The following is a 26,606-nucleotide window of genomic DNA, read 5'->3' on the forward strand; positions in this document are numbered from 1 at the left end:
CCAATACTATCGAAGCTAGGGACTCAAGTCATACCAACCAAGCCTCAAGGCTTACATATGACAATCCCCACGGGTCAATTCAGTCAGTTGACCATCTTGTCAACTAACCCATTGAAATTGCATAGACGTCCAACATCTATTGACAATAAAGCACGACACTCATATAATAAATGCCATACTGAGTGCATGTCTCAGTAGGAATCTCAATATCCAGTCTCGAGGTCCTTGACTTGGAACGCTCCAAACCAACCCTCAGCTATCCAATGCGCAGCCCAACTACATTAGTCATTAAATGGTCTGTTGTGACATCAAAGTAGAGCTTAACGTAATTGGTGAGCACAACAGATACATGTACCAAAGACGAATACTTACCATATACGTCGAACAACATTATTTAAATAAAGATCGCTTGAATAGTTTTCAAAAACGTCAATCTAATTCATTTTTAGTCACCTATTCCAACAATCTCCCACTTGACCTTAAAGCCAATTACTCATGTTTTCTGACTAACCTAATCATAAGCAATCTGCGATACCGATTCGGTCTTATTGGTCTACTATAGTTTCTGTCGATATTCTGTGGTCCAACCGCACATCGCATCTTTCTACGTTCGCTCCAAGCAAATGATGATGCTAGCTAGTACACCCAACAGTTAGGTGTAATTTTCAATCCTACCCACTTTCCAATACAACTTCTAAAGTTGCCATACATTCAACTTTCACGACAGAGCTCCTTATGGTATTCCAGTTGGAACCTCTCCAAATTACCACATCATCATAAAGTTTGAATATACGCTTAATTTAAGACTAAACATTACGCTGGAAGCTATGATCCCTATAGCCTTCCAAAATCAACTCCTATTCATTTGTGTTAAGAGCTCTTTTTCAATCCTTAATCGGGTATTAAAGATAGCTCTTCAACAACTGTCTATTGCCTCGTCGGTGTAAACTCGATATCCGTTGTTATGCTTAAGCATAAGCAACATTGGAATTAGTGCACCGAACAACATGCCCATGCTGCTTACAATAAAGAAATATGGGATGTCAAACATCTAAGCTCCTCGTCAGTCTACCATGGTTGGATCTTGGATAGCTTATTTCTAGATAGAAATCCAATTCCTATATGGAGAATTATGTGAACAATATTCGTTTTTAGAGTTCCACGGCATCTTTCTATCATTCCAAATGATCAAGACATTTTTAACATCTAAAATACTATGAACACAATTGAGCTCCTACTGACCTTCCATCTTGTTCTTAATCGAGTCATATACATCATGAACTTGTCAAAACAAGTATTCTAGGTACAGGACATTCAAACTAGGTTTGATCCCCATAGAAGATATTATAGATCCAAGCAATTTATCTGGATCGAGGTCTTACATCTCTTCTCCTTATTGGTTAGATTAAAAAACTCTTACATTTCAGGTAACTGGAGCTTTCAGGTCATCTTTGCAGAACTGAAATATAGTCAGTGAAGATTTGATTATAAATGATTTTAGCATTGTTCTATAATGAACCTGTACAAATCAGACTCTGACCTAGTTTGCCTCCCACTAGTCCCGTGACGTATGCAGGATCATTCCTCATGCTCAAAACCTTTTGTAGACACGGGTTTGCCAATCCATATTAAATATGGTGTCCAGATCACGACCTTAAGAAAATTCCATGTTTTTGAACTTGACAGTTTCCAAAAGTCCATATCCAGATGGGCCTGGTAATTTAGTGAAACACTGATCAAACCATGTCTAATTAAGTTCGATTTCTTTCTCACCAGAGATACTTCAACATCGTCCTTTACAGGAAAATTTCACTGAATGAGAATTCCATTCTCATTAAGATACATCAAGAACTCCTACTAAATACACACCACCTCGATCCAATCAAAGCCTTTGAGTCGGTAACCAGTTTGGTTCCCACTTCAAGTCTAATTCCCTGAACATTCTAAATGTCTTTAGACTTGTGAACCCTCCACTGGTCTTTATGTATTTAGTGACCTACAGATATCTATTTGGATCTAATCAAACAGATCGCTTCACAAGCATACTTTGTCCCACAAAGTGCTTTCACGGTTTTCTTCAATATCAGGAAAGATTTATAAGTTAGTAAACTCAAATTATCTATTGCTAGAATCTTTGAATCTACCAACCTACTTACCTTAACTAAGAGGAATATGGCCTAGCTTATGCATGCCATTCTTTGTAAGTTTTGGTTTTTGACTATCAATTAAGCCATTTGTTTTGATCATACATAAACTAATGGAGTATGACAATTTATAATCAACAGACTCATCGTCAAATAAAAGAAAGTTTTATTGATCAAGTTTGTAGTCCAACTTGTCCAACAATTGACTAAAAAACCTTGATCATGCTGGATTACATAATTATATACTATCTTAACATGAATAATAATGGGTAAGTCCACTTAGTCTTATAGCTTTTATAGCAATGGCCTAGACATTGCCTAGCTCTAAGACTACATGTCTTAGCTTTCTACTCCTTTCCATTTTTGCACGCCATTTGCAAAAACGTACTTCTAAAGAAGTATGCAATACCTAGGTAGTAGGATTAGCAATCATGCTGCTCAATAACAAATGCAACAGCTTGGGTGCAGAGGAGTTCATGACACTCCCTCTCCGAATGCCCCTCGGCAATTTATGCAAACGTTATGTGTAACTCTTGACTGCCAAACCATTTTTTCATTTCCTTTACCCTCTCCCAACTAGGAAACAGGAGCCTAAAAGCACTTGTAGCCGCTGACTCCACTCCATCCTTCTTCCTCATTCAGCGTCCGAAACCCTTGTCTTTCACTCTTGAGGTTGAAACCACCAAATCTAAAATCAATAGCATAGATTTCTCAATAGTTGCCTCGTTTTGGTCCAACATGTCTATCAACTCATGAATGGTCTTCTCAAGCCATTTAGAGTTCATGATAAATAGGTTGAAGTAGGGATGAAGCGACCGAAGGATTGTGTTAATGTACATCTCTTTTTCAATATCAACACTTAGGTCCTTGAGCTTCTACATAAGGGATAGCATCTTAACCCCATGTTTATGTACATACGACCCTTAGTCATCTTGGCTTCGAGAAATGCTTACATCGCGGTATATCTAATATGCCGGCTCGATGCCGCATAAACTCATTTTATGTGGAGGATTATTGAGCCAAGAATGTCCAGCGTGTCAAACTGCTCATTGGTTATGGAAGCAAGTATGATGCTATGGACCTTGCGATTGTCCTGATGCCTTAATCTGAACGTCAAACATTCTTCAGGTGAGAACCCCTCTCGCTAGTTCGATAGAAGTGGCTTATTCATGATAGAAGTCAGGTTCCAAAATCGAGGTCAATTCTCAGATTTCACAGCCAATTTATTGATTAATGTGTTCCATTAAATAAAATAAGTCTACAAAATATAATGGAAAGAAGATCCTACATATACATTCAAAATGTAATGCAGAAAAACAAGTAGATTGTTGTAATATTGTTCAAGTTAAGACTTGGTTTTTTAGTCAATAACCCCTCCCACTAGTTCTACAAAAGCCCACCACTCTCAAGTGGGTTTTGGAAAAATTATATTCTAATGGGCCTGGAATCCACAAGCACAATTTACCATGCCCCATTTTTATGATTCACATGGAAAAAGGCTCATGGGAGGTATCCAATACCATTGTCATTCCATGAAATTCTCATATTTTACCTCACCTTTTAACATGATCTCGAGGACTTTAAGCGAATCATGCTACTCATTGTTGCTCGACCCATCAGCTAAATTACACCTCAATTGTCGTCTCCCACGACTCATAAGGCATGGAAAAAATGAGCGTGTTCCTTTGTTAATAGCAATATTGCAACTTGCTACAAATTCAAATGTGCCACAACTCGTGAGACAACATATGGGTAGCGGTTCACATTATTATGGATGGAAGGCCTGGACAAATCAAAAAATCATTTAGATCGAAGTCCATTACGGGCCTAATATTTACTTAGTGTCATGCTCAACCATCAACCAAAACACACCTCAACTGTCGGCCCCCACAACTCGTGAGACAGGAAAATAGTGAGCGTCTTCCTTTGTTAACAATAATAGTGCAGCTTGCCTCTATTCCAAAGGTGCAACGACTGTGTATCCTATGCACAAAAGATATAGGCAAGCTACACCATTATTATTAACAAAGGAACACACTTATAGAGTCTACAGAAAATAAAAAGTTTAATATTGCAATTAAAAGGATGATCAAACATGTGCAACTTGCCTCTATTCCATTTAGACACTATGTAGCTCGCGTGTAGACAACCTGTGCGCACGCCTACGCAGGGCGCGCGGCACGCACACACTATGCGGCGAGGTCCGACAATACGCTACTACAGTGTTTCTTTGAATTATTTTTATTCCAAACATTACATTAAAAATAAAACCAAGCTTTTATAGAAAAATCTAATATTTTTCTCACGCTCATCCAATTAATTCCAAAACTAAACAAGTTAATTTCTACACAAAATTATCAATGAAGTAAGCAATTAAAACATACTTCAGAAAACCGCTAAAACACGTTAACATGCTTATCACATAAAACCAATAGCCTTTACATCGAACGGAGATCTAATACCACTTCAAAGGAAAGCAAGTGGATCGGCCAGCAAACACGCTAGCAGAAGCGAGAGATGAAAATAACAATTTAAAATTTTGAACATTAATCGTACCATGGGGTGTACCGTTGGTGTTTTTAGACGTTCGATGTACTTTGAAAAGTAAACGACAATAAAGAAATATCATACGAGTCTATGGTTGGCAAAATAAGAAGGTGAAGTATAAATGTAAAATCGAAGTTTACCTCTCAAAGTTTCAGATTTCAATCGGACAACTTCGTCGAATTTGTCTATTCGAGATTCCAGCATAGGAATCCTCCAAAAATAATTCACACCACACTGAAATAAATGAGACTTTGGTCCCTTTTCTAGAAGGAATCAAAACCAAAAGTCTCACCTAGTGAGAAGGGGAGAGGCGGCCGAAACTAGGAAGAGAGGGAGGGCATTTTTCTTTTATGTATTGTATTGTGCAATGAAATTATTTCCTGAACAATTATACAAAATACTAATATTTATGCCTTGAATAGATGAATAAGAATGTGTCTAAATACATTCCATTATCAATAAGGCAACTTTTCAATCTATTCCAAACAGAAAAGAGTTTAATTATATAACCTAGCTAGCACTTTCTAAAAGTGCAATTTTCTCACCATCAATTTTCCTAGTGGGCCTTAATGAGTGAGCTGAATCTGTTAAAAATAGATACAAAGTCCAACAACTTTTAATTAAATCCAATTTAATAAAATTCATACACTTGAGCACACTAGGTATTTAATCCAATTAAATACTCAAGCCCAAATGATCTCTTTATTAATTAATAAAATCCAATTCATTAATTAACAAAGGCAAGACCAATTTAAATTAATCCAATTAATTTAAACTTGGGCCATCCATCCAATGGAGCCCCATGTGTGAGTAATCCGATCACTTACACCTTATGAAATTAATTCCTTGTTCTTTCTTGTTGATTTGAGTGTGACTCTTTAAGTTCACCTTTCAGCTAGACTTGCGCTAGTGTCTAACACTATTATTAATAAATGTAATTTAATAATAATTTTTTAATCAACCTTTGATCAAGAAAACCCTCTACTATAGGTGGCCATCTAGCAATGGTGCATGGCACAAGAGACTAGGTGAATGTGTGTACGAACATTTAGGATACGGGTACAATTCTTCTGTCTACCGTCCCCCGGCCTTAGTCTAGGCCATGGAATTTAATGTCGGTTCTCATCCTAGACTAGACATCTATGTTTTAATACTTAAGACTGCGCTACGCTTAATTGATCGACATAGGTCTCTTTTCCCATTCGATCAATCACTATGGCCGTAGGTTCATAAGACGTGAATATGTCTGCAAGTACATAGGAGATACCTCTATCGCATACTGATAAGGGAAGAATCCTCTTCTTAGAACTTACCGTCCTTGGTACATATTCCGACTGCAATGGACAAGGCTTATGATGATTATGTCTGTGACACAGCACACAACTAAGATACAACCGTCGTATGCACGTCGTGATTTCTAAAGTCTGAGGACTACTCCTGTACTACTGGAGCAAGAGACTCAGGTCATACAAACCAAACCTTCAAGACTTCCATATAACGATCCCCATGAGTCGGTTCAGTCAGTTGACCACCTTGTCAACTAACCCACTAAAATTTCATAGACGTCTAATGTGTGTCGCCGATGAAACACTTAATGCAATACTTAGTGCATGTCCAAATAGGAATCTCGATGCGCAGTCTCAAGATCCTCGTTCAGATCAACTCTCAGAAGTTGGTTTCATATCCGCCATCCAATGCGCAACCTAACTACTTGGGTTATTAATTGATCTGTGGATATCTATTATGACGTCAGACCAGAGCTTAACGTAATTGGTAAGTACAACAGACACATATACCAAAGATGAATACTTACCATATTCGTCAGGACAGTATTATTTAAATAAAGATGCTTGAATAGTTCTTGAAATCGCCAATTCAATTGACTTTTTTGTCGCCTATTCCAATAATTTTGAATTTAGAAAACACAATACAAAATTTAATACACTAAAATTCAATTTTTAAATTTATACGTTTATATAAATATAAATTAAAATAAATTATACAATTTTATAATACTACCTAAATCAAATTATTTTTTTATTTAATTTTTTTCCAATATATTTAATTTACTCATAAAATATATTGTTAAATATTTAAATAAAACATTATATCATAATTAATTAAATTATATTATTTATTAAAAATAATATCTAATTAAAATTATCGTATTTAAATAAAATTTTAATATATTTTATTACTTTTTAAATTTGAAAAGATTACGTAAATTTAACTGATTCTTTTTCTTAAAAAAAGCATCATTAGACCGTTTTTTCACCACTTCGCCACAGACCACTATAAATGTTGCACTACGCAATCACCGTCGCCTTGGATCTGGGCGACAGTAATCTCCTAGAAGAGTGGACAACGGCCCATCGCCCCTTCTGAAAGAGAGACCATTATTGTGCCCATCTGGGCGCTGTCGCGTCTCCCACTTCTGAAGGGGCGAGGAGTGGACGACGGCCCGGGCCCCTTTTGAAGGAGAGACCATTATCGTTCCCATATGGCGACATCGCATCTCCCACTTTTTGAAGGGGCGATTGTCGCTTCGCCCCTTTTGCACTGGGGGCGTTGTGAGCGGCACCCATCTCTGCCTCTATTTATTTTATATATATAGATATATATATATATAATATTATATGTATAGTATATATAATTTTATATATAAATAAAAATAAAGAATATATTTTTAAATTTGAAAATTTTATTTTAATTATCCAAGATCAATAGCTATCATAAAAAGGTATAACAGGTAATTCAGTAAAAAGTTTAAGGCCATTAATGAAAACTAAGGGAAAGAGCGAATATGCATTATTTTACAAAACAAAGAGGGTTTGTTGCCTATTTTTTTTACACAAGGCAGTTTTTACCAAAATTTTTAAAACATGGGGGATTTTATACAATTTATCCAATTAAAATATTTTCTTTGATGGACAAGTGTTTTTTAAACAATCCCCTTATATACCAGCTAATTCATATAGAAAAAGGGTTTAAGGCAATTTACCTCTTTGTAACATTGCAAATGAATAAATTACCTACAATAAACAAACTAACAACAATTTACCCTTTATATATTTTAAAATAAAATAATTTACGTATAGAAATTTAGCCCCCTTCTTCACTTTTTATTTTGAACGAAAAATTTCCTCCAGCCCAAAGTAAACAAACATGAATAAATAACTTATTTCTTAGGGCATGTTTACAAGCCATGAAAATTATCCACTAGTACAATATTTTCACTCCCCCTCCCCCAAAACCCAACCGGGCACCTTAAACCAAACAGAGAGAGAGAGAGAGAAGTTAATTCGGGAAGTTCATTACCCCCTATTTATTTTTATCTAGATTCTTTTAGGGTGAATATGTCCCTAGATATATATCAAAAGATTTGGTTATTTTACCGAAAATGGGGAAGTAATTATACTTTTATTTAATTCTACGTATCTATATAACTATGAATGAGTGTTGAATTTCATAATGATGCAGCCGCAGCTATTCTTGAGGAAGAAGGTGAGGATGCAGGTACTTTTGTAGATGTCTTGGACAAAGGATGAAGACGATGATTAGTAGCCAAAGTCATGTTTTCATTTTGCACGTTTTTGTTCTTCATGAGGTGTAATGTTGAGTCATCTGTTCTCTTGTTTATTAGTCCACATCATTGGGCAAACAGTTAGAGCTAGTTGGAATTGAGGCAGTACCTCTTTGATATTTAAGCAAGGATTTCCTCCTTCCTTGATATACGAAAACATATTTTTTCATAACCAAGTAAAAATTTTCTCTTGGAATATGCCTTTCATCTTCTTCTCTATTCCAATTCTCTCTGAATCTACCAATTTCAACATGGTATCAGAGCCTTCTTCTTGAAGGTCTCTGCATACTGAACATCTGTGCACTGTGATTTACATCTAGTTGAGTTGCTAGTAGAACTGTGTGATTTGCTGGAAACAACAGGTATAACAGAAACTATTTCTCAAGCTAAAGAAACAAAATCAATATGAGAAGGCGGTGCTTTATTTGCATCTGTTAGACCACTCGTGATTTGTTTCAGCTTCATCACCTATAGATGGAATCAGTTTTCTGGCATGGAACATAGCAATACACATTTCACATGACTGCAAGTTTTTGATTTTATCGATGGTACATTTCCTCGTCCAGCTGTTCGATCTGCAAATCTTGAGCAGTGGAGACGAGTAGTTCTAATGGTCACTTCATGGATTTGGAAGTCAATCTCTAAAGAGATTGTGAAGCTTTTATGTAAACTAGTTCTTCGCGCCAATTGTGGCTAGAACTGCAGGCTGGATATGGATGAAGCAATGATTGTTTATTTATGAGATTCAACGAGAGATTTCCACTATATAACAAGGAGATCTATTCCACACTGCTTACTTAAAAAAGGTGAAAAAGTTGTGGAATGAACTCATTTGTTTAGCTCTTGCGCCTAACTGCACCTGGGGAGGGTGTTCTTGTCGGATAAAAAAGTATATTACGGACTTATGTGCATCAACACAATTGATGCAGATTCTCATAGGACTACATAATGCCTTCGACAGTGAACGTAGTTAGGTGCTAATGATAAATCCATTACCAAATATTGAAAAAGCTTATTCTATGTTTTTTGCGGTCGATAAACAGAGGTCTGTCCACATCAATTTGGCTGATTCTACCATTCATGTTGCTTACCAACTTGCCTTAAGGAGAATAGGAGATACGGTGGTGATAAATATGCACAAAAGAAGAAACCAATTGTGGATAAAAGGAGTTTAATGTGTACACTGTTGGATTAGGTGACCAGAAAGTCAACTAGAGTGGTGGTTCTGGGAATCATTTAGCACTCTTTATGAATGTGATATTATTTTAATGAATGTAGTAAGCATTCATCTGTGGTACCATATGTTTGTTGTGCTTACTATTTACGTTGAAACATGTTTTAACGTCCCAACAAATGCCCACAGACCAATTGAATGACCAATGTAGTTGAGCTGCCCATTGGATTGCAACTATGAAATCAACATCTGACGGTTGATCTGAAATGTTTTTAAGTCGAGGACTTCGAGATTGGGTATTGAGAGTCCTATAGAAACTTGTACTAAGTATTACATTCATTGGTTGGGTGTCGTGTTTCATTAGCGACAAACATGGGATGCCTATCCAATTTTTGTAGATTAGTTGACAAGGTTGTTAACTGATTGAACTGACTTGCGGGAACAATCAGATGAATGTCTCGGAGGATTGGTTGGTATGACTTGAATTCCAAGCTTCAGTAATATAGGATTGATACTTGTACTTGAGGAATAATGGTAGTCGCATACATATGATGCCTATATCTTGGATCTGGCGATAGATGAATGTGTCTTCGATGTGGTCGTTCAGAGACTAGAACATCTAAGTTACCTAATAGGTACAGATTTCTAAGTCTGACTAGTCTATTGGATTATGATCCAAAAAGGTAGGGAGAAGTGATGTAGGACATCGGGTTGGGTAAATGGCTTGGAGCCATGAGATTCAACATCGAGTACAAACTAGGTTTTAAACTTCCTATACCTAGAATATTTGCTTAGACAAGGTCATACAGGGTATAACTCAGGCCGAGAATGAGTTGGAAGGACAGTGGGAGCTTAGTTATGTTCCTAGTTTTTTAGGTGTGAACGTCTTCCTCATTTGGAATGATGTGAAGATGTTGGGAAACACTAAAGTACAAACATTATTCACGCAATTCTCCAGGAAGCAATTGGATTCCTTGGCTTATTATAGGGTTAAGCTATCCAAGACTCAGTTTTAGTGGGACTGAGGGGGACCATAGAAAGGTGTTTGACATCCTCTATGTCTTTTGTCGTTAACAACATAGGTATGTGGTCTGAAGCACTAGGCCGAATGTTGTCTATGCTTTGAGCATAACAATGGATATCGAGAGTGTACCGAGAAGCCACTGCTTAGCAGTCAAGATTGCATTTTAGGACCTAAACAAGGATTAAAGAAGTGTTATTTAACTATGGTTGAAGACTATATGCATGTGTATGTATAGGTTGCCTTGGAGGCAAACTTGGTAGTTATTGAATTTTGAATTTTTCAATTGTATGTAATATACAAAACTACACACATATCCAACATACCCTAACACACGAACCACGAATTTTTGCTCCTTTCCTCTCTCAAAATATTCGCCTTTTGTTCTATATTGAATTTGAATCAAATTAGGACATAAAACAATCCAAAACCACTAAATGATAGAGTTTGTTTGGAGTTGTTTTGCCTTCTTGATATTTGTTCTATCTAGCAATACAAAACGAATTATATTTATTCAATAATGTGGTGTGAAAAAATTAGAGGGGTTCTAATTTGGATCCTAAACTGCACAAAAGCGGAACGAAAAGGGAAGCAATGCACATTGCTGCTCATCTAAAAAAACAAAAGGTAACGTTTCATGTGTACTTCTATGCTTTTGTTTCATCCTTTAGCCACATGTCTAGCATGGTTATATATTTATTATTATGCTTTTGTTCTTCCCACTATACCTTTAACTCCTAACCACCCTCAGCCTACTCACCAAACTTCTTCTGATTTTGATTATCAGTATGTTGCAAGTCCTGCTTCAATTCCTCCTAATTCATCTCCCCCTAGAGCCACATCCTTTGTTCTTCCTGCCAAAAATCCTACTGTAGATTTCCCAACTATTGCTTCCTCAGTTCTTGATCTCACTCCTCAAAGGTCACAGAGAATCACTCAAAAGCCTGCTTAGCTTAATTACTTTGTGTCCCATCTTCCTGATTCTTCCATCTTAGACTCCCCTAGCCCTGCTATTATTCGTTTGTGGTTTCCTTGTCAATTTTGCAAGAACTTAAGTCTTTTACAGAGGCCAACGAGCATGACGAATGGAGAGAAGCCCTGAGAAATGAGATCTATGCCTTGGAAAGCAATAATACTTGGTGTTCAACTCCTCTACCAGCTGGAATGAAAGAAATAGGTTGTAACTATGTTTATAAAACAAAATTAAAGGCTAATGGGAATGTGAAGAGACAAAGTTTGTCTTGTTGCAAAGGGGTATAATCAAGTGGAAGGAGTTCATTACATAGATATTTTCTATCCAGTTGCAACGACTATCGCAGTTCGAACTTTTTTGGCTATGGCTATAGCAAATCAGTAGCTTATCCAACAGAGGGACATCAACAACGTATTTTTCCATTGGAATTTAGATGAGGATATCTTTATGTTGCCTCTAGAAGGTTATTGCATAGAAACAGGTAAGGTTTGAAAGTTGGAATGTTCATTATACTGCCAGAAATAGGCCTCTAGCCGATGGAATATGGAATTTACACGTAGGCTCTAGCAATTTAGTTTTCTGCAGTCTGCACATGATCATTGCCCCTTCACCAAGTGCACTAAAAATGGATTGATGGCTCTTTTAGTATACGTGGATCATGTTTTGCTCACAGGTCCTTCTTTATCTGATATTCAAAGTGTTAAGACATATTTACATGATCTCTTCACAATTAAGGACATTGGGGATGCTCGGTATTTTCTTGGGCTTGAGACTGCTCGTGACATTACAAGGACTTATGTTTCCTAGAATAAGTATTTGCTCGATATTGTTCGAGACACTAGTTTGTTGCATGCAAAGTCAGTTTCTATGCCATTTGCACAACATTGAAGCATAGTTTGAATTTGTGGGGCTTCTTTATGGAATCCTGAATCTTATCGTTGTGTTTCACCAGGCCAGACATATCTCATAGTGTGCAATAGTTAAGTCAGTTTCTTAATCATCCATGTGAGGCACATGTTGCAGCTGCAATCCATGTAGTCAAGTATTTGAAGGGTGTCCCTCCAAGGGTCTATTTTTCCCTTTGCAGAACAATTTTGAACTCAAAGGTTATTGTGACGTTGACTTTATTATATAAATTTTTCTTCGTCTATGATGTAATAAGAAAAAATGTCAGTATATGACGTAATCTTTTCAACAATGTATGATAAAAAAATTTTCTTATAAAAGTATTGAAATGTATAAAATCTAATTTTGAACCATCACCACATGTATATATACATGTTTTCCCAAAAAGAAATAGAAAATAAGAAATAATTAGCATGAAACTATTGATAAGCATTACCTGTACTGTTGTAAAAGGTGTGAATGGTTCAAAATGTCATTTGAAATTTTTGTATTACATATTATAGTTTTATCATAGTTATTAATAAGATTGTCATATGTATTACAAAAAATAACTATTAATTAGGTGCTTTAATATATTATAAATATATAAGAATGATTAATTTGGTACCAACTCAAATACTATAAAAAAAATATGGGATTTGAAATAGGTTCTAGAATGGTTTGTTTGTTATTCGGAAGGGTTAGTAATTGAAAAATATTATTCTGAACCGGACAACGTTATAAATATTTACAAACAGTAGGTGGAGAACCATTCTAATTTGGCACGGTCACTAGAACACATATATTGACCTTTCCTAAAATTGTATGTGATTATCAAAATGTATTTTTTTAATTGGAACACATTGGACAACATTTGGAACGCTTATATAATTTATTTTGGATTATTTTTTGAACGATTTTTGTAATACTGGTTGTATTTATTTGTACAGGTGATACACTACAAAAAAAGGTAGGATTTGGCATGGTCAGATCCCCCGTTCCATATTGGATTGAATTTTGGAATGCTTGAGGAACGAATATTGAAAGATGACATTAGGTGGAATATTTTTTTGGATTATGAATTTGGCACGGCACAAACGTCCCAAGTTGAGTTCAAAAAGAAGAGTTATGAGACTCGTTTCATATTCCATTCCAAATTGGTAACGAAAAATTGTTGGAATTTAGTTTGGAACACTATATTAGATGTAGAAACGGACACAACCTAACTGTTCTTACACCCGTTGTAGAACATGTCTCAAAATTGATAGTTCGAAAATGTATTCCTAAATGAGGTTGGAACGGTTCCTTAGAATCTTTTGCTATGTGTTACAATACCCGTTCTAAATGATCTTCAACGGCTGGGAAAACCGTTCCGAAAACCATGATAATGGCCGTTCCTAAATTAGGAATGAACGACTACTTTTTAACGGCCCCTTATGTGTTCCTATGCCCATTGCTAAGACCGTTCTAATTTTTTGTATATATATGTGTTCCTATCTTTTCATTCAATCTCACTATCTTGTTCAATCTTTCTTTTTCTCTATCTATTCTCTCTCTAATTAGAAAATTAAGTTTCAAAGTTAAACTTCTATAACTTTGAAACATAAGTTTGTACTTGCACTATCGACATTATTTTTCATTGCTTCTCTTGATGACCTCTTACATAATTTCTTCTCGACCACTCATAATTCCTCATTAACTCCGACCACAGTTCCATTTTCATAATTAATGTTGTCCAATAACAATTATTGTGACGCTTAGAATTGTTATTGGACAACATTAACTATGTAAATGGGACTATAGTCAGAGTTGGTGAGGAATTATCAGTGGTCGAAAAGAAATTATGTAAGAGATCAATCAGAAAAGTGGCAAAAAGCAATGTCAATAGTGCAAGTTCAAACTTAATTCTGAAAGTTATAGAAGTATAACTTTCAAACTTAATTTCAGTTTTTGGAACGGTCAAGAATTGACAATCCGTTCATAAAACTGTTCCTAAATGTTACTCATATTGGATACCCAAAAAAATATTTTTTTATTTAGGCACGGTCAATATTTCTAGAACCGTTCCCAGACTGTTCCTACGTATAATAATTTTACACCTTGTAACGGTCTAGAACTTCTAGACCAGTCCTAAAATAGTTCCTATAGCTGGTTGATATACTAAAAAGAGAAGAAATTTAAAATTTAGGCACGGTCAGTTTTTCGAGAATCGTTCCCATACCATTCCTCCGTATAACATTTTTACAGCTTGGAATGATCTAGAACTATTAGAGCGTTTGTACAAGGTTCCTATATCTGGCTGGTATTCTAAAAAGAGAGGGAAGTTCAAAACTTAGGAATGGACGACTAAATTTTGGCGTTCCTAAGTATGTTCCAAAAACATTAAATACGTGCCAAACGAAAACTGGAGAGAAAATTGAATTAGGAACAGTTTGATATTTTTTTCATCGTTCCTAAGTTTGAACATTTCCCATGCCTGTTCCTAACTGTGTTAATAAATCGGTTCGTAAACAATTTTCAATGATCCTACATGAGTTTCTGAATCCGTGCCTACATATGTCCATAGCTTGATTGTTTTGTTCTTGATTATGATATCTCTACATCGGAGACCCTAATTAATGCTAAATTTAAATGTATAACAATACTTGCAATATGTGAACATTTCTAGTAGTCCGATCTAAAATTAGATGGTCTAATGGACAGCTAAATCGTCGTTAACATCATTGATTGTGTATCAGATACGATATCTTAAGATTCGTACAACAAAAATGTCTGAAACATCACTAAATGTAGTATTTTGTTGATTTAATAATATCCAACGGTCCGATTAAAATTTTAACGGTTTGATTATGCGATCCACTACAACAGTATAAGATGCTATTTATATTTATGTAAGACTAACAATTTTGTACATACATACATACTTGATCTTTTGAATAGTTGCCTAATTTTATTCGTAACATTAGATGTTTCTAATTGCCTTAATTACTTGTTGGTCTACTTTTTTCTAATCATTAAGATGTCAAGAAATTTTTTCCTATATTTTTTATTTTTCTTAATTTTTTGAGACACTATTACGAACGGTTTATGATTATTCGGAACGATCTCATTAAGTTTACACAAAAATGACATCATCTTGTTCTATTTGGAACGGTTACTAAATAAGAATGGTTTTTTAATTGATGGTCGTCAAATGGAACGATGTCATTCTACTCACTAGGAACTATTGTAGGAACGGTTTATTTAAAACTAACCGTTCCAATGCCCTTTTCAAAAATCAATATATATACAATAGTTAGCAGAGTTTTTTCTCTTCTCATTCTTCCTCCTTCCTTCTTCTCCCTCCCCCCGCTTTGCCGCTGTGGAGTGTGCCTTTTCACCTCCTCCAGTTGTGCGCCGCCGTCCCCCGCCACCAACCCCATTTTCTGGTACATCTCCCTCCTCCCTCCCTCCCTCCTTCCCTCCCCTTGCCCATTTTATGCGATTACCCGCCCCCACCCCCCACCCTTTATTTTTGCTTCCCCCTACCCCCCTAACGGAATTTCATGCTTTTAGGATATGTTAATGATTTCTAGAGAAGATAGAATTTTCTTCTATGTCAATGACGATGGATATTTGTTGTTGGGATCTCAGCATTGCTCCTTTTCCCACCCATCATTTGATGTTGGACTGGATTTTATGAAAAAAGAGTGAGTTGTTGTTGTTCCTAATTCTTTCTTAATCTTATTGAAAAGTGATGATCCGGCAGAAGGATTCAAGGTTTTTGTTACATATATTACTGGAGATAAATTCTTTATAGTTAGGTTTCAATTGCAGGTTCAGGATACGATTTAGATCTTACTGGTGAGAAATGGAGTTCATTTTTTGATGTTTTCCTAGAAACACATCCTGACAGGTCTCAAAGCTTCTTGACTTTTTTTTTTCGGTTTGACAGATCATCTTTATGATGATGCTTGTGTGTATGCGGTCTACTAAAATATCTGTATTATTTGAGTCTTTTTCTATACCATTTGACTAATCAATTTTCTTTTCATTATGTGCTAGAAGAGAAGCCTACACATGTGAGCAAACAAATTTTGGTGCGAAGGAGTTCAACTATGGGAAACGTATCAACCATATTCTTAGTGTTGCTCCATGCTGGCATGGAGAAGAAAACATGGAATATAACATTATGACTTGCCACGTTAAAGAGCGTGACATATTAGAGCAATTGAAATTTTGGAAACCTGGTAATACACCTAGGTAAGGGATGAGACTAAGGAGTTGGTAGAAAATGATTTGATTCTTGGTTTTGTAGGAAGATGGTACTTGTGGAGAAGTACTTTCCCTTTGTAACATCTGTTTAGTGTAGTTCCTTTTTGATTTGCTTAATTCTAGACAAACACATGCTTGTATACACCATTTTATCTTCCATTGTTGTTTTTCATCTTGTTCATTGTGGAGTCATTCATCTTATCTTAATTCTAGACATAAAGACATAAAGGGGAGGGTTGTCAAATTGGAAGGCTCTTATCATGTTCTAGTTCATGTGAGTTTGGTGGAGATCCTCAATATTCAGCAACACAACACTTCTTCATCATCTACTAAATATTTTCTCCAAGTCTATATATGTCAGCGGACTATATGTGCTAATTCCTTGTAATTGCAGTCTGAAAGCATGTTTTTTCAAGTATTTTGCTGTCCTTGGTTTGGCATGAAAATGTAAATTTATTTTACCTTCTTGTAAGTGCTTTGATGATGACATGCATTTAAGTCCAGGGGAAGTGTACATTGAACCTAATAGTTATGTGTTACTCTAGTCAAGAGCTGCCAAACTAGTTATTCTACTCTTACTAGTTCATCTTTCATTGCCTTGTTAACTTGTTTAGATGTTTGACGATATGAAAGCTCAAACTTCTACATTCTGATTTATGACATAAAATAAACTTTGCTTAGAAAAGCATGAAAATTTCTTCTTGATTTCTAGTGGAATAAGGAATCCTTTTCAGCTAATGATTATATTGTATTTTCTATTTGGAAGAGAAAGCTAAATATAGTTTATCCTATTCAAGATGTGTTGCACTCAAAATAAATACATAGATTGCTTGCAACTTTCTAATCTGATAATTTTTTTTCTTGCTTTAGCAGGTACCATTTATCACAAAATTTCATTTTGGGGTGCCATTCTAACTAAGAAAATTGACATTCGAGGATATAAATGCTTTAACAATCAGATAACTATGAAGATCATAAGAGTAAATGAGATGAAAGAAAGGTATTTCTTAAGTTTTCTTGATAGAATTTTACATGATAAAGTACTATGTAATAGACTATTGGGAATGAAAATAATTTGGATTCTTCCGAACTCAAGGAACTCCTTCCATATGTTTAGATGATACAAAACTTGTTCTGAGTCAATTTCCCCATCACCAGGCCTATCTTAAGAGATTAAGTTTTAGATGAACATTTATTTCATAGTTGCGGATGTCATACTTAACTTAAGAGGATATGTTGTGAGTAAAGGTTAACTTTCATTTTTATCTTACTAGGATGAGGTTGTGGCTGGGCATTGGGTATGCGTTTACTTTGGATTATAAGACTAACTGTAAAGCCCGATGCATGCCAATTCCTTGTAAAGCCAAATACATGCCAAAATTATATGTTTACTTTAGATGATCGGACTAATTGTAATGTTGAATACATGCTAATTCCATGTTTAATTGCTTTTAAAATTTTTCATAACAAACTTTAAATAGTACTTTGGTTTTGTAATCGAATTTATATATTTAAGTTCTTCATAGTAGTTTCTTATCAAGTAAGAGAAGTAAGAAAATAGGTTGTTCCTTAATCAATATAAATGAAACTGAATATTATTTGATGTACATTTTCTTGTACATATTTTTAGTAATCATAAAGCATTGTGTCAATATTACAATATAAATCCTTTGTCGAGGAATAAAAAAATGCCTCAATGTGGTGCATATTAGGGCGCTTATAATTTTTGGGGCACTTAATGTAAGTGTCGCATATATTGGTGTCACACTAAAATTTGGGGCACTTAAAGTGCCTCTATATTATGATCTATTGGGCCATTTATATGTGTTGTATTGATATATTTACAAGGCACAAACAAGTGCCCATATAACAAAATAAAAAATAAAAATAAAAAACTATAACGAGACACTTATTTGTGCCATAAAACATATAGGCGGCAACTATGCAAGTTGTTTAATATATATTAAAATATCTCCAAAAGAACATGATAGGGCATTTATAAGTGTGAAGATTTAGTTTGGAGACAAAACTTAAGTGTCGAAACAAAATTCAAAATTGGCTAATATTTGATTTTTTGGGTTATTTGTAAGTGTCATTAAAGCTAATAAGAGACACATATATGGGTCGATTTTTAAATGCCTCCAAAATAATATATTAGATATTTACAAATGTGAATATGTGTACGGGAGACATAAATGTCATTAAACCTTTCTTGAAAACTTAGACGTATCTTTAAAAAGTAAAATTGGAATAATTAAATACCTTAAATTTTATATATATACCACTGATGAGTATCCTATCACATTTTATCTTAAAAGTACTGCTGAAATGATAAGTTCCAAATATTTATTAGACTACCATGTAATTCATAAACTAATGCAACACCCATTCACCCAAATGAAAGTAGTTACAAAATTCACTCATTTATACTAGATTCATTTAATAAACCATCAAAATATACAAATCGAGAAGTCCAAAATAATCATACTTTTATGATTATTATGTAAGTTATAATTATTTATATTTGTTGATGTATTATTGTTCATATTGCATAAATTGTTCCAAAATTGTTTATTAATGTTAATATTATGTAAAATTTTATTAAATTGCATAAACGTATAAATCACAAATAAATTGCATAAATTTATTAAATTGGCACATACGTACATATTAATAGCCAAGAAACAGTGAAGCAAATCAAGCACAGAGGTCTGAAACAAGATCCGTACGCCACAGTTGCTATTGCACTTGCTCATGTTCAACATATGAAAAATATGATAAAGTAAGAATGAGAGACCACATATAGTAAACAATTCAAGATAATTACAGAACCACAACAAGACAGTCAAGAAAGTTATTGTTCAAGTTAGTAGAATGTGTGACTTTTTCAAATATTTTTTAAGGTAGTTCAATTGGACTAAGTAGATCAAGAACCAAATCAATAGATTTCATTCATCTCTTTTTTAATAATTACGCAATCTAGCTACCAAAATTGACATTCGCATATACGAAAATCCTAAAAGCCATAAAAGAAAAAGGGAAATACAACATAGAGGTCTATAGTGATATGCACGCCACATGAAGTTTTCCAATTGAACTTGTTGAGTATGTTAAAGATCTGTAATAAAGCAACAATGCAAGATTAATAGAACTACAACTAAAGGAGGATCAAGTAGTGGTTATTCAAATTGATGAAACTTAGGATTGTTTGAAAATTTTCAAATGCAATTTGATAAGCCTTAGTGGAACAAGAAACAAAGTAGTAGACATTGACATATGCGTACACACGAGAAGCTATGAAAGAAAAATGGAAAATCAATCATAGAGATCTCTATAGAAATCCGCATGCCACATGTACTTCTACACTTGATCTTATTAAGTAGGAAAATCTTATAAAGCAGCAATGATAGACCACAAGTAGTAAACATTTCTTTGAATATTATTAATGGTCATATAGAACAACAATAGGTGAGTCAAGGTAGTGGCTATTCAAGTTGATGAAATTTGGAACTCATTGAAATTTTTTTAAATGCAATTCTATAGGCCTAAGTGGAACAAGAACAAAATCAGTAGATTTAATATATCTCTTTTTTAATAATTAATTAAATTATCTTCCGCAAATTTACATTGGATGTATGAAAACTTTAAATGCCACGAAAGAAAGAAGGAAAATCTGCATAGTGCGTCTCTAGTGATCCGCACTCCACATGTGCTTTTTTTGGGTAAATGTAATTTTTATTAAGTAAAAATAATAGTACAACAAGGTGTTCATCAGTTGGTTTCTCACTCGACAAGTCAAGGGATCTATATAAAGCATTTGTACAAATAGAACTGGCTAGATTAATGTTGAGAATCCTCTGTATGATATCATCAATGATCAGGATAGCTAATGTGCCCGGCGTCCTCTCTACATGCTCAAATCGCCTGTGGTTCCTCTCCCTCCAAATGTGGTAAACGATGAGGCAAGTAAGGCTCGAAACTCTATGTTAATGATATGCTTACCTCTCCATTTTTGTGAAGCCCACTCAATGTTTGTTGCCCAATCCCAGTTAGGCCATATAATCCGAACCAGTCTTCGTACCTCCGTAATGAATCTTCTGCTAAAGTGACAACGTAAGAAAAGGTGAGTGTGTGTCTTTGTCGTCCCTTCATCACATAACACACAATCACCAAGCTGGGAAAGTCATAGTTTATCCATCGTGGGAAGTTTGCCAAGGATTGCCATCCACAAGATAAACAAATAGCGAGGGATCTTCAAAGAGCCCGAAAATAGTGAAGCCCAAGCTACTTTCGTCCCCGGCAGCTCCCATAATCTGTAAAGTGCTTGTGGTGTAGGTTGGTCCTTCTGAAAATGTCAGGTGATATGATCATTCCCTCCATGGATCGGTGGCAGTGCCAGTCTAATCTCTAAGCACTCTATGTCAATGATGATGGGCCAGTGCAATTGCCCCTCTCTGATAACACTGCTAAGTTTCGTTTCGCCTGATAGCTCAAGAAGATCAGGTCCATGTAGAAATTTATCAATGAGGGGCCCGGTAGCTCCACATTTGCTTTTGCACTTACTCTTGTTGAGTATGTCAGAGATCTGATAGTAAATCGATAATGAATGAGTAGATGTAGTAAATCTTACTTCAAATACATTCAAGGATGTTAAATAACCACAACAAAAGGAGGGTCAAGATTATGGATCTTCAAGTTGATAAAACTTAGAATTGTTAAAAATTTTTCAAATGCAATTTGATAGGCTTAAGTAGAAAACGAACCAAAGATGTAGATTTCATAAACATCTCTTTTATTAATTACTTAATTTTTCTTTCCAAATTAGCACTTGCATATGCTTAAATATTAAAAGCCACAAAACAAAAGCGCAAAATAAAGCACAAAGATCTCTATAGAGATCCGCACGCCACACGTGGTTTACTTGTTGAGTATGTAAAAAATTTGACAAAAAATGATGAAAGACCACATGTAGTAAACGTTTCTTCAAACACAATTAATGATCTTATAGAACCACACACAACACATTGGTCAAGATAGTGATTGTTCAGATAGATGAAATTTAGGACTATTCAAAACAGTTTTAAATGCATTTCTATAGGCTAAGTCGAATAAAAACCAAATAAGTAGATTTAACATTTCTCTATTTTAATAAGCACTTAATTTGGCTTTCAAAATTGAGATGAAATATATTAAACCTTGAAAGCCGCAAAAAAAAGCAGGAAAATATAGCACCGAGGGTCTCCAGTGATCCGCACTCCACATGTGCTTTTGCACTGACTCTTGTTGAGTATTTCAAAGATCTAACAATAAAGCAACAATGAAAGACTACAAATAGTAAAAGTTGCTTACAAGACATTTAATGATATAATAAAACCATAACAGAAGGAGTGTCAAGTTAGTGTTTTTTCAAGTTGATGAAGTTGGGGACTGTTTGAAAATTTTCAAATGCAATTTGATAGGCTTAAGTAGAACAAGAACTAAAGATGTAGATTTCACATCTCATTTTTTATAATATCTTAATTTTGTTTGCACTTGCTCTGGTTGAGTATGTCAATAATCTTATAAAGCAATGATGAAGGACCGTATGTAGTAAACGTTTCTTTAAATATTATTAATGGTCTTATAGAACCACAACAGGTGGGTCAAGATAGTGGTTGTTCAAACTGATGAAATTTGAGACTGTTCGAAATGTTTTTAATGCAATTTGATAAGCCTAAGTGGAACAAAAAATTCAAATCTTTAGATTTAATATTTCTTTTTTCAATAATTTCTTTTTGGCTTCCAAAATTGATAATCAACTTATATAAAAACCTTAAAAACCACAAATGAGAGAAGAAAGATACAGCACAAAGGGTCTTCAGTGATTCACACCCCACACGTGCTTTTGCACTCGCTCTTGTTAAGCATGTCAAAAATCTGATAAAACAATGATGAAAGACCCCATATAGTAAATATTTCTTCAAACAAAAATAATGGCCTTATAGAACCACATCAAATGGGTCAAGATATTGGTTGTTCAAGTTGATGAAATTTAGGATTGTTCTAATTATTTTTAAATACAATTTGTTACACATAAGTGAAAAAGAAAAAAACAAAACTCTATAGATTTAATATTTCTCTTTTTAAATAATTTCTCAATTTGCCTTCCAAAATTTGTATTTGCATATGTGAAACGCTTAAAAACCACAAAAGAAAGAAGAAAAATACGGCACCAAGAGTCTCTAGTGATTCGTACGCCACACGTGCCTTTTCACTTGATCTTAGTGAGTCTGTCATGATCTAATAATAAAGTACCTGAAAGACTACATGTAGTAAAATTTGCTTAGAAGACATTTAAGAGGTTATAGAACCAAAATAGGCTGAAAGTCAAGATAGTGTCTCTTCAAGTTGATAAAACTTAGGACTTTATGAAAATTTCAAATGCAATTCGATATGCTTAAGTGAAACAAGAACCAAAAGAAGTAGATTTCATAAATCTCTTTTTTGATAATTACTTGAGTATGCTTTCAAAATTGAGATTGGCATATATGTAAACATTAAAATCTGAAAAACAAAAAAAAAAAAAAAGTAAACAAAGCACTAAGGTCTCTTCAAAGATCCCTTGAACACTAGGGATACTGCACTTTCTCTTGTCGAGTATGTCAAAATCTGATAAAGCAACGACGAAAGACTACATGTAGTAAATGTTTCTTCAACCACAACTAGTTGTCTAATAGATCCATAACTGATTTGTAAAGATAGTGGTTGTTCAGTTTGATGAAATTTACTACTGTTCAAAATATTTTTAAATGTAATTCGAATGGCCTAAGTGGAAGAATAACAAATGTAAGTAGATTTAATATTTCTCTATTTTAAAAATGAAATTGGCATATATAAAATTAAAAGCCAAAAAACCAAGAACATAAAAAAGAAAACAAAGCACAGAGGTCTCTTCAAAGATCCACAAACCATAAGTGCTTCTACATTTGCTCTTATTATGAATGTCAAAAATCAGATAAAGCAATGCTAAAAGACCACATATAATAAACGTTTGTTCAAAAATAATTAATGGTCTTATAGAACCACAACGGTTGGTTAAAGATAGTGGTTATTTAAGTTGATGAAATTTAGGACTGTTCAAAAAATTATTAAATTCAATTTGAAAGGCCTAACTGGAAGAAAAGTCAAATTAGTAGATTATAATATTTCTCTATTTTAATAAATACTTCATTTGGCATTCAAAATTGACGTTTGAATATAGTAAATCATAAAAGCCTCAAAGAAAACAAGGAAAATATAGTATAGAGGGTCTCCTGTGATCCGCACGCGACACGTGCTTCTGCACTTGCTCTTGTTGAGTATGTGAAAGATTGGATAATAAAGCAACAACGAAAGACTACATGTAGTAAAAGTTGTTTCGAAGACATTTAAGGATCTTATAGAATAACAACTGAAGGAGGGTCAAGATAGTGGTTCTTCAATCTGAGAAAACTTAGGACTTTTGAGAAAATTTTTAAATGCAATTGGATAGGCCTTTGTAGAACAAGAACCAAAGTAGTAGATTTCATAAATCTGTTTTTTACAATTACTCAATTTGGCTATCAAAATTGACATTAACATAAATGTGCACCTTGATAGCCAAAAGGGAATGAAGAAAAATCCATAATAGGGGTCTCTGCAGAGATCCACATGCACACATGCTTCTGCAATTACTCTCGTTGAGCATGTCAATAATCTTATAAAGCAATGATTAAGGACCACATGTTGTACACGCATTCTCCGAATATTATTAATGGTCTTATAAAACCACAAATGGTCGGCGAAGTTAATGGTTGTTCAAATTGATGAAGTTTAGGACTGTTTGAAATACTTTGAACGACAATTCGATGGGCTTAAATGGAAAAAAAATAAAACCTTTACATTTAGTATTTCCTTTTTTTACTAATTACCTAATTGTGCTTCAAAAATTGATATTGGCATATCTGAAAATTTTAAAAACCACAAAAGAAAGAAAAAAAATAGAGCACATAGAGTCTCAAGTGATTGGCATGCCACACATGCTTCTGCACTTGCTCTAGTTGAATATGTGAAAAATCTTATAATAAAGCAACAATGATTACATGTTGAGAAAGTTGCTAGACATTTAATAGTCATACAAAATCACAATAGATGGGTTCTTCAAGTTGATGAAACTTAGGACTGTTTGAAAATTTTCGAATGCAATTTGATTAGTTTAAGTGGAACAAGAACCAAGTTGTAGATTTGATAAGTCTCTTTTCTAATAACTACGTAATTTTTCTTGCAAAATTGACAGCATGTAAGTAAATATTAAATGTCACAAAACAAAAAAGAAAAATAAAGCACAGAGGTCTCTACAAACATCCACACACCACACGTGTTTCTACACTTACTCTTGTTGAGTATGTCAAAAATTTAATAAAGTAACGATAAGAAACCACATGTAGTAAACATTTCTTTAGACACAATTAATGGTTATATAGAACCATAACAGGTGGGCCAAGATATGGTGGTTGTTCAAGTTGATGAAATTTAGGATTATTCGAGATATTTGTAAATGCAATTCGTTAAGCCTAGTGGTTTTTCAGATGAAGTCCTACATAAACTACACATGGAGCACAAATCATGTTCCATAGTTTGATGAATGACAAGTCAAAGCTCAAAACTATTAAGCCAAGCCCATATTAGCTGCTTGAATTTGGTTTAAGGTTATGGCAAGTTAACTTTTACTAAGTGAAACTCAACACTTTGTTTTCCTTTCCCAAGAATGAATCCACCATCTTGCTTCAAAACAATCATCAAATTCTGATTGATCAAAATATAAATGCATGTCACCATCAAAGGACATACAAGAAGGCAAAATAAATTTACATATTCCCTGCCAAACCAAGGGGTGCAAAATACATGAAAAAACAAGCTCTCAGACTGCAATTACAAGGAATTAGCACCTAGAGTCCGCTGACATCCATAGACTTAGAGACAATATTCAGTAGATGGTGAAGAAGTGTTGTGCTGCTGAATATTGAGGATCTCCACCAAACTCACATGGACTGGAACATGATCAGAGCCTTCCAATTTGACAACCCTCCCCTTTATGTCTTTATATCTACAATTAAGATAAGATGAACGACTCCACAATGAACAAGATGAAAAACAAACAATGGAATATAAAATGGTGTATACAAGCATGTGTTTGTCTAGAATTAAGCAAATTGAAAGGGAACTACACTAAACAGATACTACAAAGAGAAACTACTTCTCCACAAGTATCATCTTCCTACAAAACCTAGAATCAAATCATTCTCTACCAACTACATAGTCTCATACCTTACCTAGGTGTATTACTAGGTTTTCAAAGTTTGAATTGCTCTAATATGTCATTCTTTAACGTGGCAAGTCACAATGCTATGTCCCCATGTTTTCTTCTTCATGCAAGCATGGTGCAACACTAAGAATGTGATTGATACGTTTCCCAAAGTTGAACTCCTTCGCACCAGAATTTATTGGCCAACATGTGTAGGCTTCACTTCTAGCACATAATGAAAAGAAAATTGATTGGTCAAATGACATAGAAAAAGACTCAAAAAATAAAGATACCAAATTGGATACACCATATTTTAGTTGACTGCATACACACAACTATCATTATAAACATGATCTTTCAAACCAATAAAAAAATGTCAAGAACCTTTGAGACTTGTCAGGATGTGTTTCCGAGAAAACATCAAAAAAAGAACTCCATTTCTCACCAGTAAAGATCTAAATCAAATCTCGAACCTACAATTGAACCCTAACTATAAAGAATTTATTTCCAATAATAATATGCAAAACAAACCTTGAATCCCTAGTAGGATCATCACTTGTCAATAAGATTAAGAAAGAATCAGGAATAACAACAGCTCACTCTTTTTTCTTAAAAGCTGGTCCAGCATCAAACAATGTGTTGCAAAGGGAGCAATGTTGAGATCCCAACAAGAAATATCCATCGTCATTGACCTAGAAGAGAATCCTATCTTCTCTGGAAATCA

The sequence above is a fragment of the Sesamum indicum genome, linkage group LG6, assembly GCF_026168435.1.
Source record: "Sesamum indicum cultivar Baizhima isolate 11 linkage group LG6, ASM2616843v1, whole genome shotgun sequence".
Lineage (NCBI taxonomy): Eukaryota > Viridiplantae > Streptophyta > Magnoliopsida > Lamiales > Pedaliaceae > Sesamum > Sesamum indicum.